Below are 17,481 nucleotides of genomic sequence, written 5' to 3'. Positions count from 1 at the left end.
AGCTGCGGGCGGAGGTGGGGCGTGGCTGGGGCACCCTTCTGCGGGCTCAGGCCGGTGGCTTGCGGGCCGCCGCGACCGTGTTTCTGCTGGCACAAACTGGTGAGGGGCGTCTCTTTCCCCCGGGCCTGTCCGGAAGCCAGGAACGTGGGCGCGCAGACAAAGCTGCTGCCCAGAAGTGTTGGCGACGAGATGGTCTCCCTGGCGCTGGGAGAGTGCACGGAGTCGGCGCCTGGGTGGTTGGGCGCCCGAAATCTACGGGCTGTCAGCGCTGGCACTGCGCAGTCACTCCCTGGTGGTTTTGGCCTAGGCTGCCGTTGTAGAATTTTCTCGCAGGTGTTGGGGAAGTGCGTAGGGTGAAGTGGCGCTGCTAGAGTTTTGTCCTGTTAAGTCCTTAAAATTCCGGCCTAAAGGTCACCTCTGAAGCCTAATTAAGGGCCCCTCAGGTCGGGCACTCGTTTGCCGGGTTGGCTCCTGCCCAGGTGTGTTTTCTTTGTGTCGCTGAGTCACCCACCCCGCACACAAACCCTGGCCCCCCACAACTCCCTGCTGTGCACTTCCGACGTGATGGATGAATGAAGGTGTACCGAGGCAGTAACAGTTTTCCTTTGAGACACCAACGGAGTGGAGGGGAGACCTGGGCAAGCCGTGGGAGCGCACGGAGGGCGCTGAAGAGGGCTTGTTAGAGGAAGGAAGAAGGCACGTTGGGGGTTTGCGTAGTGAGGAGGGGCGCAGTTGGGAGAACTAGTTGTAGCCTGTAGTAGTGGGGATGGATGCGGACCATATGTTGGCGGTTTTACAGGAGCCACTTAGGATAATGAAAGCGCAAATAACAAGATCAAAACTGAGTGGAGTGGGGAAAGAATGGGGAAACAGTAATAGTATTTGTGCAACAGGTGAGGACAATCAGAACTCCATGATAGCATTGGAGCAGGGGTCCGCAAGCTTTTTATAAAGGGCCAAGTATGAGTAGTGTAAGTATTGACAAGTCACTTCTGCCTTGTAGTGAGAAAGCGGCCCTAGAGGAATCAGCATGACTTCGTCCCAGTGAAACCTTGTTTATGGACACTGAAATTTTAAGTTAATATAATTTTGGGTATCACGCAGTATCATTCTACTGATTTTTTTCAATCATTTAAATACGTAAAAAACATTTTTTCCCTCTCCGAAGGTACGAAAAACAGCCCACAGGCCATAGTTTGCTGATCCTTGTTTTAGAGGTATTTTCTTGAGGCAGAGTGAACTGCTTTTAATTGGGAATAAGTAGGTGACCATGTAATCTAACCCCCTCCAATCAGTAATACTTTCGAAAGTGAAAGGGGACAGTATTCATTACAGTGGGAGAACAGCAGTAGGAGCACATTGCTATCCCAGGCAGATCTGAATGAGTGGTCACCCTAAGGGGAAGGGTTAGAAATCAAAACTGCCTTGGGACTTGGTAACAAGAAATGGCGGTGCCAGTGATGGAAACAGGGAGATTGGGAAGAAACTGGTTTGGGGGAGGAGATGGCTGTAGCACTTCCAAGTGTCATACAGTTGGGACAACATTGACCAGTGGAAACCACCCCAGAGGCTATATGTGAGTGGGGACACCTAAAAAACAATTTATTTATTAAAAATTGTGTGTTCTTACATGTTTAAACCTCAGTCACCTTCAACGTACTGTCCAATTGATGCAACAAACCTATCGAGACTTTCCACTGCTCAAAACAGTTTTGAATTTGCCGATTTTGACGCCCTTTAGTGCTTCTGCCTTTTTTGTTTGTTTGTTTCACCTCTTCCACATTGGCAAAACATTTCCCTCTGAGGACTTTTTTCATTGGGGAAATGAAAAAAAATCAGGGTGAGATGGGGTGAATAGGGAGGGTGGAGCTTGGAGGTCATGCTGTTGTTTGTCAAAAACTGCTGAACACGAAGGTGGTGTAGGCAGGTGTGCTTGTAAATCACCCATCATGAAATGGGCAAACATGTTGAAAAGTCTTCAGAAAACATTCGCTGAAGCTGAGCACAACCTATCAGCGACAACAGCTGGTCCGCTGATTCAGACGGCGCCTAGAACACTCACCTAGCAAGGGAATGCTCCAGAGGGGTCCCCGCTCCAGAGGGGTCCCCGCTCCAGAAGGTAATTCCGGTTTGCCTTGGTCCTCCCTCGTAGCAGGCCACTCCCTGTGTCTTACTGACCAGAACTGGGTTACTAGCTGTTCCGCAAAGCAGTATCTGACAAGGAGTATGGGACTGCCATGATTGGTTAGTGTTTACCAGCTTTTAGCAGTTTTCATGGAGGACTGTGGTGTGCATTACCCAGCCTTTAGCATTGTTGGTTCCTTTCCGCTAAATATCAGTGGTGCACTCCAGGCACTGTGTCACCAAAAACAAACAAAAAACTCTTCCCCTCCACCCTACACACACACTCCCTATAGAGTTGATACTGGTTGAGAACCACTGGCTGGCTTGAGCCAAACAGGATTTACCTTGGAGCTGAATTATGAGCGTGTAGGTTTATTTTCTTTGATTATTTTGAAGGGAAGAGAGTAATTGAGCAGTACTGAACTTCTGTTGTCAAGGAAGTAAGTAGGGTGGAGAATGTTGAATAGGTAACCAATACTGTCTGCCATGGGAATAAAAGATGTTTCCTTTTACACCCTGAGATTAAATAAATATCTGAGCTTCGCCACACTTAAAGCCCTTCCTTTTTTATTTTTTTATTCTTTTTGTCCACTGAGCAACTTACTCTCCTTCTAGGACCCATGATCCCTTGCAGTAGGGCATTCCTTTGAATACTGCAGTGACTGGCCGGCTGGTGGTCTGCTCTGTCTTTTCCTCCCTCACTCCCACATGAAGGAACTAGTCCTATATGCTGATTTCCTTTCTTTATAGACACCTGTCTCCAGTGATGTTCAGCTGTTTGAAGGAAAGAACTCAGAAATCTCAGTGGACACTCAAAGGCTTCCCTGACCTGTCCTATGGCAGCAAACCTAACCCACGTTTTCTGTTACTCCTGATACATCCTCTACTGCAGTGATATATTTCCCTTTACAGTACCTAGTCCTGTTCCTTCAACTGCTAAGTTCATTCCCCATTCCAAGAATTTTCTCATGCTGTTTCCTCGCTGAGCACACCCTTCTCTCTCCAACAAGCCAGATTCTGTTACCTTCCAGTTTCTTCTCTAATACTACCTCTGCCCCATGCTTGTGACTACACCAGCCCACACTGATCTCTTACTTTGAATTTCTACTCGTTGCCAATCCCACCAATTATAGCCTTTTATGCTCTTCTTTGGATCCTGATTGCTCCTTTTGCCTCTGTACATTTTTTAAGAAAATATTTTTTTAATTTTTACAGTATATTTTGTTGATTATACTATCACAGTTGTCCTGTTTTTTTTTCTCCCCTTTCTCCTCCTCCTCCCTGCACTGTGCCCCCTCCTCCAGCATTCACCCCGCCCCCCAGTTCATGTCCATGGGTTGTACATATAAGGTCTTTGGCCTCCTGACTCTTCCACCTTCTTTTCCTTCTTAGATCCATCCATCCTTGTCAGGAGGTCATCTACAAGCATCTCTTGTCATCTATACTCTTCTCTTGTTACTCGTTTTCCCTTGAGATTTCATGTACTTAGAGGTTTACTTATCGTCTTTATGGAAGATACACCTCTCTAGCCATGTCCTCTCTCTGGAAAATAGAAATGCTAGTCACCAAATATTTCCATCTGTTTTCCTACACGCATAGTAGACTTCCATTTCCCTACTCCTCTGAACTCAGCATGGCCAATGAAATAGAAGTAATCTGGGTCACTTCCAAGCAAAAGTTTTAAGCACTCATGTGCAGTTTCTCAGTCTCTCCTTTTGACACAGTGATGGAATGTTTTAGTTATCTATTGCTGTATAATAAATACCCCAAATCTTAGTAACTTAAAACAGTAACCATTTTATTATCTCTGATGGTTTTATAGGTTGACTGGGTTTGTGGGCAGTTGCCTAGTTTTGTGTGGGGTCTCTCATGTGGTTCCAGCCAGATATTGTCTGGGGCTGGAGAATTTGGAGGTTCACCTGGGATGCTAGAGTGACTGAGCCTTTCCCCTTCCAGAGGTGGGGGCGTAAACCCCACCTCTTGATAAAAACTGGGGAGAAGAGTGACAAAGAATTTTTGTGGCCCTCTTTATCATACCAACCATATCTGAAATGGTGGCTCCTCCCATCAGCTAGGACCCCAGAGTCAGGACAAAGTGGAAAAGAGCCCTCAGCTAACACACATGGCAGCATGAATGAGAACTGTGTCTATGCCATTCTAAGTCATTGAGATATTTGGGGTCGTTTGGTCGCAAACAAAGCCTGATCTACAGCGGCACAAAAACTGGTAGCAGATGTGAAGTGCTGCTGTAACAAAAACCCTAGGCATGTCACATTCACGCACATGGATGTGTTACAAATGTTAGTGGTTGGTTGGTAGGCAGCATCCACCTCTGTCTGATTCACTTACAAGTCTTTCAACAAATCTAGCTCAGAAGTTTGAACCCAATATGGCTTTGTTTTTTAAGATTTTACTTATTTTAGAGAGATGGGGAAGGGAGGGGAAAAAGAGGGAGTGAAACAATACTGTGTGGTTGCCTCTAGCACACCCATACTGGGAATATGGCCTGCCACCCAGGCATGTGCCCTGACTGGGAATCAAACCAGCGATGCTTTGGTTCGCAGGCCTGTGCTCAATCCACTGAGCTACACCAGCCAGGGCCTGAACTCAGTGTTTCTCAAATAAGAGAGACTGTTTCTTGTAATCCTGTTCTATTTCCCTGTTTTAGGGGGAAACACTTCTTTCCTATGTCAGATGTTTCTTGAAGTATGGAGGGGGTGCCACTAACATAACACTTGACACTCTATTCCAGTACCTCTAGCAAGTTCCCTGATGTGTAAGTTTGACACAGGCAACCCACTTTCTTTCTTCCTATCTCCTTTCTCATGGGAGCCAGGCCACCCGCAGAAAGTGTGCTTTCTGCTCTGCTGCTCCATGTAGCAAACTGCGCAGGGCCTGCCTGCCCAGGCCTGGGGATGGGCATGCCTAGATCTGGGGGAAGTGGAGCGTCCATTTCGGGAGCGAAGTTCACTGCCAGGCAGTGACAAAACCTCTTATTTGAACTGTAATTCACAAGAACAAGAGAGTTCAATGTTGGACATTAGTAATTCTGGACTTTAACACATGTTGGAACTGATTATGTCAGGCTGTAATTTAGAACGAGAAAATTTGATCTCTAAACTTGTCCTTTCTCCCTGAAAAATGCATGTTGGGAGGGTTCGTAATCAAATTGAGGCCATCTTTTTAGTTCTTAATTTTTATTGTATTTTTATGTTATCATTTGCTCTTCTTTTGGAACTTCTGACTATATTGAATAAGGTAGTGGGATATAATTTGAAATAGCAATGGGACAGGTTATATTATATATAGCCTTGGGTTCCAAATAGCGTTAGAGCTGATTTAATTGGTGTATTGTTCTGACTCATTCAGGGTGTTCTGCAAACAAAATCTGCTTTTCCAGTGGCCCCAGGAGATCCCACAAAAGAGGTGAAATCAGTATTCTAGAAATGGCCTTATGATGAGGGGAGCAGGACAAACTTGATTGACTCCTGACTCCTTACCCAAGAGGGATACCATACCCCAAGTTGATCTCAGTGAGTAAGCTGAAAGAACTCAGGCAAATAGTCTTCATGCATTTTTGCTGATATACCTTCCCCAAAGAATTTCTAAATTAACATAAAATTTTTTGTCATGAATTTAGTTGCAAAGATTTCTGGTGTAATATAAGTTTGAAAATTTAAAAAAAAGGGCTATGCCACTTAAAAATGCATTTCATGAAATTAAATCCCACAGAAATTGAATACTCATCATCATCAACCTTTAAAGAAATTTTACCTTATCCTTTTTTCTCTTTGAATTTGTACTTCCATTCTACTTCCCCACGTAAATTTTAAAAGTGCATTTTCTATTCCTGACTCCTGCTAGCGCCCTCACCCACCCCAGTTCCAAAAAATGTTATGGGATTGTTTTTTCAAACTACGAAAGTAGTGCGTGTTCTTTACAACAAGTCTAACAACACAGAGATGCACAAAGAAAAAGTTAAAAATTTCTCCTTTCCTCTAGGCACCACATACATACATACACAGTGTGCTTTTAAATATGTATTGTTTTAACTAAACTAGATCTGTGCTGTACAGTGAGTCCAGTTCTCCCCTTCCTCCTCCCAGACAGTATCACGGACATCATCCCAGTACCTGCTGGACGCCCGGCCCATGCTTCATGTCATTTACGCCACTGGTACCATGTGAGGTAGGGACCGTTAGCTCCGCTGGGTGGACGAGGAGCTGAGATGGGATAAATTTGCCAAGGGCCGCACGGCTAACGATTGTGGGGCAGCAATTTGAATTGGGCCGTGTGGCTCCCTAGCTGATGATGCTAGCCACTGCCTTTTATTATCGCCCAAATAAGGGGATTTTTTGGCCTTTTCAATAACTGTATAATATTTATTTGGATGTCCAAAATTTATTCAGTCATTCTCCTATTGAAAGCTTTTTTATTTTTTATTTTTTGCCACTACTTAAAATGCTTCATTAATTCTCCAGACTGGGATTCGAGATCAGAGGCCATATTTATTTTATTATACACGGCCGGGCTATGTTCCAACAATTATGTAGCAATCTCACACACCAAGAAATGTGGGCAGTATCTGTTTTCCCTGTGCTCTCACTAGTCCTCACGATAACTGATATTTGGCCACGGTGGCAGGGGCAGTTGGCGCTCTGTTAGTAAAAGCAGTGCACCTTTGATTTAATTTGCGTGTTTCCTGAGTACGGGTGAAGTTGAGAATTTTTCTGTATGTCTTAAGGACATTTGCATTTCTATTTCCATGACGACTTGTCTATTCGTTTCCACTCTTGTTTATTTTTTTCTGTTGGGTTTCGTCGTTGCTCATTTTGGGGAGGGGTGTTTATTGTAGTAATAATGTTAACCCTTTTTTTGGATGTGTTCAAATGCTCATTCACCTTTTGATTTTTGTATGGTATCCTGTATAGAAATGCTTAATTTTTAAAAAGATTTTATTTATATATTCAGAGAGAGGAAAAGGGAGGGAGAAAGGGAAGAAGAGAAACATTCCATTGCCTCTGGTCTGCCCCCCACTGGGAACCTGGCCCACAACCCAGGCGTGTGCCCTGACCAGGAATTAAACCGGCAGCCTTTGGGTTTGCAGGCCAGCACTCAGTCCCCTGAGCCACCCCAACCACAGCCAGATGCTTCATTTTGGGCATATCTACTGTTTTTTTGCTGCATGCCGTTTACGTTTCCTGAAATTAATAGGTTTCAGGCAACTCTCTTCATTAGGGATTGGTCAGCCAGCCACTGCTCTCCTTGGAGGGTGTCTGATGGGCGTTGGTGACTTTGTCTAAGGCTCTTTTGCCTTTGCTGCCACTTCCCAGTCTCCTTCCCAGGAATGTTCTTTCCTGGGACTTGTTTACTACATTCAGGCAAAGGCTCTCTGGCCGGGTGTCACTCGTCATTTGTGAAAGCTCTGGTTTTAAGGAGAATCCCCATGGGTTCTTCTAGTGTATGTTTTCAGTTTGGGGTCATCATCAGCCTCTGAGTTTTTAAGCTTTTTTGAGGCAGTTTAGAGGGGAGATTTGCCCTTGGTACAAGAACTGTGGGTGGAGAAGATAAATCAGTAATGGGGAGGTTGTGGGCGTGAGAGTGAGTCTGACTCTGTCTTTGACGGTGTATAAGCCTGAGGAGGTTGTTCGAAGCCTCAGGGCCTTTTCCGGGAAATGGAAGGGAGCGCAGTACTGCTCTGAGGCCGCTTTTGCCAGTGCCGGTCGGCTTCCAACCGTTGGTTTAGAAGTTTCTTCCTTCTTGGTCGCCTTTCCAGAATAGTTTAATGATGTCAGTCTTTCACAGATTGTCTTGGCAAAACAACCATGTGCTGTCAGCCCGTAAAAGAAGGATGAACTTTTTTGACTGTAAAGACTAGAATCCTTTACAGAGACTCTGGAATAAACTGACCATGTTTCATTATTGAAAAGAGAAACACTTAAACTCTCAGTGGAAATTAAATTTTAGTTCGTTTTACACAAACAGTGGCTTAGGACCAGCGATCCAACACAGAGCATGCGTGGGGGAGGGTGGGGGTGGACACCGGGGAGAAGAGTCTGGCCTGTATCTGGGTGATTGCACAACATGTACAGAATTTGTTCCAAGTCTTCACTAATGGGCTCACCGAAAAGAAAGTTAGAGGGGACCTAGCGTTACCAACCAGGCCTGTGCCCTGCCCTCAGACTGGTAGTCACAAAACCAGTTAGTAAAGGCAGTTTGTTCATTGTCCGTTCGTTAGTATTCCTCGGTGGTAACTAATCTGGGGGGACTTGGGGGCTCAGAAGCTAGGCAGGAGAAGTGGGTTTCAGGAGAATTTATGCCTGACCCTGGGCAATGATCAACCTCTTCTTTGTTTCCTAGTTGACTTTTAAGGCAGCAGGGACCTGCTCTTAATCTGGATTCATAGATAAGGGGAAGGAGGATTAAACCAGCTCCTAGTTTAAAAGCAGTTTCTGTCCTTCCAGCTCAGGCCCTGAAGGGATTAGATTTTATGCAAGAATTCAAATCAGCTGACATATTTGGATGCTATGTGTAAGACACTGTGGGATGGTGAGTGTGTGTGCACTGGGAGACAGGTAGGGCAGAGGGAAGGGGGGTGAAAAAGGAAGGCAGAGTTCTTGCCCTCAGGTAGCAGAGGTTGCTAACTCAAATGTCTAGGAGACCAGGCACATTTAGTGGCTTCTTGCCCGTAAGAAAACAGCAAAGTAAGCATGACAAATGACAACAGATCTGTGTCACTGCCAGTGGGAGGCAGAGGTGGGGGAGGTTGTGCCGAATGGAGTGTGCACCCCCATTTGATAGGAGCAGCCGTGCAGTGATCTAGCAAAGTATGGTCCCTGGACCAGCAGCATCAGAATCACCTAAGAACTTGTTAGATATGAAGGTTTTCAGCCCATCCCAGACCCACTGAATCAGGAACCCTGGGTATGGGGTTCAGCAGCCTTTGTTTTAACAGTCTCTCCCTGTGATTCTGATGCTCCCTAAAGTGAGTATTGCCTCAGGAGAATTTGGATTTGGTGTTGCTAGATCTTTTGACTTTTTAAGAGAAGCTAGAAAACTAAATTTTTGTGTAAATTTACAGATTTAAAAAAATTTTAAGTGGAGAGGATACATGCACACACGCACGCACACACATACATAACTTTTTGGTGGAGGAATACCCTGTATGGGCCACACTGTAGTCCAAAGAGAACACATCCAAGGGCTGTGTGGTCTCCAGGCTTTCAGTTTCAACTTGTCGTAATCAAATATCTTATTGACGATGGAATAATTGAAAATACTGTTGGACTAGAGGTATGACTCTCAGTGTGTGTTTGTGGGTGTGGGAGAGACAGCAGGACATTAGAATATTACAGGAAAGGACTTTTATTGTAAAAGTTGCACAGATTCTGATACTTCCCCACCCAGGTGCCTGCCCGCCTCTCTCCAGGGTGGAAGAGCTCCCTCCGGGAGGGCAACAGAGGAGGAAAGGAGCCTGTGTCACAGTTCTAGAGTTCGAGTCAAGTCTTCATGAACTCTTCTCACACCTGTCCTTAAATCAAGTCCTTACAATCTTGCACGACAGGCATGACTGGTATTGTCTCTGTTTAGAGCTGCCTGTGTGTTGCGTGAGTCTGAAGTGATTTGCCTAAGGTCACACAATCTGGAAGGGTAAATGTGAGACTAGATATCCAATCTTATCATTTCTAAACTCCCATATACAATTTTAATTTTTAGTATGCACGTGCATTTGTTTATCCAAACCACCACAAATTCTTGAAAGGATATGATGTGGTTTACTGCACTGACTAGTTGGTCTTTCCATGTCCCGTGACCCAGCCTCAGCTGGTCCCTTCCTGGATCTTCTTCCTTTTGCCTCCTGTGGATCCTCCAAGCCAGGCGCTTGCTCTGAGACCCTTCTCCATCACCAGCTCTGCTCCTGGGCTCTGTCTGTTCCCAGGGTCCTGGGTCTCCCTGTCCTGGCTTGTCTTGACATACACTTAACATAAGCCTCATGGGAACACTCTGAGCCCTGAGCTGTCACCAGTACAGGTGATCTGTGACCTGCACCTCAGTTGTGTGGGACTGGATTGAGCACCCTCAACTCACTTTACACAGATTGCTTGCAAGCAGTGCCCTTTCCCCCCATTTATTTATTTATTTATTTGGTTGGTTATTTATTTTAAATTATTTTATTGTTGTTCTATTACAGTTGTCTGTATTTTCTCCCCCCCCTCCCCCCCACCCCTTCCAAACCTCCCTCACCTCCCTCCCTCCCTTGCTTCCACCCTCCCCCTTGGTTTTGTCCATGTGTCCTTTATAGTAGTTCCTGAAAACCCTTTCTGACACATGGCAAATTTGGGTGGTAGACAACATGCGTTCTCAGGGGAGCTAGAATTTAGGATTCCCAAGAATCCTCCCGAATCTAGCTGAAAATTCAACGGTCATGCAGAGAGAGAGACACACACACAGACACTGCCTAAGGCAGAGACATGGAAGGGAGAGAGACCCAGAGAGAGAGACATAGGCAAAGGCAGAGACACAGAAGGGAGAAAGACACAAAGAAAAAGAAACACAGGCAGAGGCAGAGACACAGAAGGGAGAGAGACACAGAGAACAAGAAACACAGGCAGAGGCAGAGACACGGAGAGGTAGGGGCTCAGTAAGCAGCAAAGCCCTGCAGTGCAAATGCGCTTAGGACAGCCCTGCTGTGGGCGTTTGGAGGGTGGAACGGGGAAGGTGCCTTTAGCCAGGACCTCCCTTCACCCCAGATTGGTTCTCATGACAGTATTTTATTGGGGATGGCAGGTCACCTGTGGAATATGTGTGTTCCAGCTTTATCTCAGATGCTTCCTCACTTGACATGACTTAATCCAGAAACTATGCAACGCCTTCCTAAGGCGCTAGGGGCTGTTTTACCTCCATTTACTTACGAGGACACTTAAGACTTAGAGAAGGTAAGTTACTTGTTCAAGATTAACAGCTAGTAGTTGTAGGGCCAAGGTTTATCATTATGCTTTTCTGCTGGGGAGCTCGGCTTCTAACTTCTGGCCCCTAGTGAGGCTCTGCTAGCACACATTTTCTGGGGGTCGTGTTGAGCGAGGAACTTCCTGAAATTAAGGCTTAAGAGGACTTCCAAAAGAGAAAGCCTGGCTTAATGGCGGATCTGGAAGAGGAGGTGATGGAAATTCTCCCCTTCAGTAGGATCTGAGCAAAGCACATGACAACAGCGTAAACTATGAAAACGGGAGCCCTCAAAGTATTCTTGGTTGTTTACAGTGTGACCTTCATCCTTAACCAGCAACTAGCATTTGTTTCTACTGAACTTAATATACAATGTATATTTCCCGTCTTTCCATTCATTTGGCCACTGTGGATATCTTAAATGTTGTAGTTGCCAGCTAAAGCCAAAAAGCTCTAGCAGAATTAGTTGAAAATAGAATCAACTCATCTATATCAACTATCAATATTGTATTATAAAAGAATAATTATAGTAATGTCAATTATATAAAATGGAAGTATTAATGCATAATATTAGATTCTACATGATAAAAATAAATGTTTAATTCTGGCATCTTCCCTGGATATCTCTTCTTTCAATGTCCCATAGACTCTCTGTCAGTCTCCTTTATAGGTACTATAAAGGTAAATGAGCCATGGACTTGTCTTCAAGGAACGTGTAGCCCTTTTGGGAGACAATTGATAAAGAGCTCTGAAAACACGAAGGCTAGGACGCAGTTCAGAACAGAGGGGTGGGCTGGAGACACTGGCCGGGAAGGACTCTTGGGAGAGTTGAATCCAGAACATGTAGTATATCCCACTGATGGGGAAGGGTTGGTAGCTGAACAAACAGGCTTGGGGAGTCAGTAGCATTCAAGTTCTGGCTCAACCACTTAGCAACTCTGTGGCCTTGGGTCTTGATCTGATTTCTCTAGGCCTTTGTTCCCTTAAATGTGAGATCCTCTCAAGTTCACAGGGATGGGATGGGATGATACTTACACAGAAAGATTTAGAACAACATAAACACCCAATACAGGAGAGCTACTATTTTATGATATATAACAACAGTAAAGCATTCTACATCTTCAAATAGAATGGACTTCAAGTTCATGGACTTTGTCTAGATTCTCCTTATCTCCTCAAATATTAACTGCTTGTCTAGCCTTCCTAGTCTCTCCTACAAGGCCTCTATCTCTAAAATTGCTGCTTACAGGACGAAGGCAACTATAGGGAAATACAACCAGGGAGATGATGTTGGGGCTAAGGTGTCATGTGGTGTCATGGAGCAACCTTACTGTAGATGTCCAGAGTGTCCTCTACAACTGAAGGATGTATTCTGGAGGAGAGTGTGGGAAAATCTGACTGACTCTTGATTGAGAGTAAGCTCTAGAATTAAAACAGATTTTATTCTCTTCTTTTTTTCTTTAAATATAAAGGTAAAACCTAATTATTATTCTCCAAATAAAGAGAACATCGAACATCAAACCAAAATATACAAAGAATCTTCATATTGATTCCAACTTAATTGTTTTTAGTGAAAATATTAATCAGAAAAGTTGTCATCTAAGATTTCTGCCCTCTCTTGGAAAGTCCAGTAAGAACAACACAATAAACCACCTTGTATTTTAGTACAAATTTCAAAATCACGTCTTTAAACTCTGGGAGAGGTACGTGAGTTGTTTCCCCTTTGGACCTCACTTGGGCTCCTGTCCTCCTCTTGCGCAGTCACAGCTCCTTTAACAGACTCTGGAGCAGAGGTCCCCGGTCAGCTGTGACAGGACAGGAAAACCCGAAGGAGGGTGCCAGGCCCAGCGGTGAGAGCTCAGCAGGGGGCAGCCTCGCCGAGGACCCTCGGGCAGCCACGCCTCTTGTCCATGAGCAGCGAGGCTGCAGGTCTTCAGAGATTCCCTCTGGGGTCTGTACTGTTCCTCTCTCTGACATTTATCGCTCTTGGCCATGGTTCTCCCCACTGTCACAGGGCAGGTCTCTAGCCCCCAACTCTGATACCAGTTGTTCCCCCTCATTCACAGGACCCCAGACTCTCCTTTCCAGAGCCTGGGGTCCTCTTTGTCCTAATTGTCCCCATTCTACCTTTATCCAAGTGTGAAAGGGTCATGGGGCCCAGGTGAGATGTTCCAGCTGTAACTTTCTGAAGAGCCCTGCTGTCCACGGAGAAGGTGCCCGGGGCCAAGCACAGGGCGCTTTCCCAAGGCCCGGGCACCCCAGTCTCAGGCAGTGGAGGCGGTAGCAAAGGGCACTGTACACAGTGCGTTCCCGCGCAGGGGTCCTGTCCACTCCTCTCTCACCCTCACCTCCTGGACTTTAACTGGCTCCCTTCTCTCTGCCTCAGAGACTTCTGTTGCATAACACTTTTTTCAGAATGTCTAGTGCTACTTTAATAAACATTTAATTCTGTTTTTGTACTGTATAAAGTACTTGTTCTGATACTGGGCTAAGACTCAATGCCTCTCATTTCTGTCTGACAGTGAAGTTCATGACAAAGAAATGTATTGATGGCATATAATACCATTATTAGCAGAAATAATTAGTAAACTGACTCAGTTTTGATTAAGGAATATTTTAACTTTCTTTTCCACAAAATAGTGATCGGTGAATAGCAAGTAATGCATTAAGAATTGTAAATTTCTTATTTATCCATATTAAAATATCAGTAAAGGTAAATAAATGTGAAGAAACTTGACATAATTCTACCATTCCAGATAACTATTGTTTATATTTTACCATGTTCTCTCCTGGGCTAGGCTCTGCACCTAGGAAGCTGCCGGGTGGGGTACTTCTGCTGCAGAAGGAGTTCCCGGGAAGAACTGTAGGCCATTTGACAACTGTACCTGCTTCTAGCCCTTAGTAGGGCCCGCATTTCGACCTGCTGCATTAACCAGCTTTAGTCAAGTATCTCAGAACTATGGCCGACCATTACAGTGTTGAGATTTTTTGGTGTGTAATGGCTGGGGTGGGGGGTGGGGGCGCGGGGGGGGGGGCTGGGGCAGGCAGGGGGGCCCTGACTTGACCTCCAGCACATGGGAGAATAGCTGCATGACACTGGATTTTCCTTGAATGCAGTGAGTTTATGGGTATTAATAGAACTTTACACAGAAGGGCTAAATAATCCCTTCCTTATCTTCACGTACTGTGTTCTGTTGACATCATGGAAAGTTCTCGGCTCAAGATAGGCAGCGGACCAGCCGAGGTAATAATCCACCGCAGCCTCCGAAAGGGACAGCGGCACTCGTTCCCGGACTTGTGCGGGGGAGCGGCAACTCCCTCTGGAGTCCCCCTCTTCCTAGTTTTCTTTCTGAAATTGCAGATTTTTTACCTTGGTGTTTATAAAACTTGCCTGGATACAAAAATTACCTGAGATGCTGGTGAAAAACCTAATTTCCTGGACTTTTCCCAGGCCTATTGAATTAGGATTCTGAGGGGCGGCTTGGTTTCAACAGACACCCCGGGGATTTTTACCATCTACACAGATGTGGCAGACGGGTTTATCTGAAGCCAGGCTACAGCGCTGGCTGACACATTTGCTTAGCCCCCTTTCGAAGAGGGGTGGGCAGCAGCTCCATCCTCGGAGGCCAACAGCGGTGCCGGTCCTCTATGCTTCTCTAGTTCCGAGTGCGGCTCCGGGAAAGCCGCGCGGGGCAGGCGGGCAGACCGGGGGGAAGAGCTCCCCGCCTGCCCCCCAAGCCCGAGCCATCACACAGAGGACAACCACGGCCTTCAGTCTGCCTCCGCACAGAGGGAGAAATACAGACATGGAGTTATTTTTCTGTGCCACTTGCAGCTTCAGAACTCTGTTCTTCACTGAAACTGTGTCCATCAGAGGGTGTGTAGGTGTGTATGTGGACGTGTGTTTAAAAATTTTCCTTATTTTTTTGTGTGGTTATTGGGTTATTTTTCATTCAGTTTACACACAGAAAAAGTACTCCCTGATTAATCCCAGTGCTTTTAGTTTGAAAGACAGGCAGAGTTTGTGCAACCCTCAGTCACTGCCCAGATTTGGAGCCGTGTTCCCTGAAGTAAGCAGTCCCAGAGTCGGAAATAATGGGCCTCCTTTTGGGTCAACACCCACTTCCTGGACGCCCCCTCCCCTCCAGGCTGACCTCCTGCAGCCCATGCGCTCTACTCCTCTGCGCCGCGCCCCTCTCCGAAGCAGTGCCCCTGCTCCAGAATCGTCTTGCCCTCCCTTTTAGGTGGTTTTCTTGTGTCAGAGAGGACAAAGAGGAACAACAATAAATCATAACCCAGTGACTCTTATCTTCCAGATTTGGTGACTTCAGCCAGCTGGCAGGAAGGAGGGAGTGGATGGAATAAACTCACACTGCAGTGGCAGGCCGGTTGAAGATTTACTGCATTAACAAACTCTCCCGAGGACGTTTGCATTTTAAGACAGTGCTTGTTAAGCTAAGGGAATACTCTGTAATACAGGATACCAGGCAGCTCTAAAGGAGAGTGTGTGTTGGGGGGTGGGGGGGCGGGTTGGGGCAGAGAAACTTTTAAATCACACCCCCAGGCTCGTAGTTCACTGTGCTACCTGAGGTTAGCTGTCCGTCTCAGAAACCTGTTGATAGAATGTTCAGCCAGGATGGCCAGGGAAATATGCTTCAGTCTGGTTAAAGGGCAAGTCCCGGCCTTTCTCCCCACCCTCCTCATCTCCTTGACCTCCTGCAGGGTGTTATGTGAGTGCACTCTGCAGAGTGGGTTGTCAGGGGAGCAAATGGACCCCCTGTCAGGGAGGGCCCACCCCAGCAGAGCCAGGAGCTGCACAAACTCACAGTCAGGATCCTCACATTTTCATTCTTCAAGGCTGTTGACTTGTAGACTAAGTGGGTGTCAGTTACACCCCTCTCACTAGACAGAATCAAGAACCTTTGGCACAAGCTCTTATCACTGTGTAAAGGTGAAAAATTGATTGGAAGAAAATGTGGCACTTTATTGTGCCTCGTGTCAGTTGAAAGTTTAGTCTATATCACCAAAATAATATGCAACTCCAAATCCAGGCAGGCTTTTTTTCCCCCTCTTCATTAGAGGATTCTGTATTAGGAAATAAAAATCTTTTACAGAGTAAATGCAAATGAGTAACAGAGCAAGCATGTTGCACCCTTGCTGCTGAGCCTGGATACAAACTGTAGTCACTCATCAAGCTGTGTGGTGACACAGTCTGCCTCTGGCTCATCCTTGGGTCCTTAGGTATTGTGACTGCTTGGTGATAGGACTGACCTAAGGAGACAAGATCGGATGTGGCTATCTTGCATTTTATTTTCCACCCCCGCTCCACACATATATACTTCCCATATTAAATCAAAATCTGAAATGTTGGCAACAGAAATGTGATGGACCTGATTTCCTTCATCTATGAAGTGTGTGGGATGATATTGCAGAACCCCTTTGGCTCAAGATCAATGATTTAAACATTCCAAAAGACTTGTTTTCTTGAGAGCCTTTAATTTAACGTAATGCTTTGAGTGACTCCTTCGTGTTAGAGTGTTTGAAATCACTCATTCTTCCACTGAATTGGAAGAACCAAGTATAGGTATGTTGTTATGGAATAGTGAAAAGTTTATCAGTAATAACTGGTGCTTTCTGGGTGCCAGGCTCTGTTCTGAATGTTTTACATGCATTTTGTTTCTAGTTCTCACAGCAGCCTCATGAATGGTTGCCCTCTTTGTGGCTGTCCTGAGATGGGGAAACTGGACCAAATGGGTTTGGGGTGACTTCCGAGGTTCTACACTGGCTAGCCATGCAGCTGGGCTGTGGACCTCGGGCAGCATTATGCCCCCGGCTTCATGCTCAGTTGGTTACGGGGCCATACTGCCTTCCCAGCAAACGCCAAACAGGGGCCTGGAAGAATGGTCTGCAACCTGGCAGGACAGGCCTCCTCTAGGATTATGGGAAGGGAGCCGATGAGAACTTTTGCCTTATCTGTATCACTTGAATTGCTATGTATAATGATAATGTGTTCATGAATTACTTAAAGCAGTTGAAATCATGTAATCTAAAATTGTCAAAGTCCTAAATGCAGTTATTAATTTCTATAAATTCACTGCTACTTTAAAATTTTTCTTCCATAGAAGCTTAAAGGTACTGGGGAACCTGGAGATCATGTAACAAGATCCCCTTGTTCAGATGAGGAAACTGTGGCTGAATGACTTCTCACAGAGCTAGTTCGTGACAGAGCAGGTCTGCTGATGCCCACTTTTTATACTTGCTACTGCACGTTTTGAGGCAACCTTATGTGGAGTAGAACGTATAGATCTTAAGTGAATAGTTTGAGAGTTTTCAACAAATGACTGTACACATGTAACTAATTTCAAAACCAAGAGGCAGATCATTTCCATGACCCCTGAACATGTCCTTGTTCGA

At 45.6% G+C, this 17,481-nt stretch overlaps 1 long non-coding RNA gene across 1 annotated transcript; it reads left to right on the top strand.

Annotated features, from left to right (window-relative positions):
- Positions 1-31: 31 nt before the first annotated feature.
- Positions 32-5,651, top strand: LOC118995274 (uncharacterized). Its single transcript, XR_005068242.1, has 3 exons — positions 32-99; positions 4,793-4,900; positions 5,534-5,651. It is a non-coding gene; the product is annotated as an uncharacterized LOC118995274 (long non-coding RNA).
- The last annotated feature ends 11,830 nt before the right edge of the window (positions 5,652-17,481 follow it).

The sequence above is a fragment of the Sturnira hondurensis genome, unplaced genomic scaffold, assembly GCF_014824575.4.
Source record: "Sturnira hondurensis isolate 20B ecotype Veracruz unplaced genomic scaffold, ASM1482457v3 Scaffold0010128, whole genome shotgun sequence".
Classification (NCBI taxonomy): Eukaryota; Metazoa; Chordata; class Mammalia; order Chiroptera; family Phyllostomidae; genus Sturnira; species Sturnira hondurensis.
Note: the sequence above shows the minus strand (reverse complement) of the source record. Positions and strands in the feature narration are given on the sequence as shown.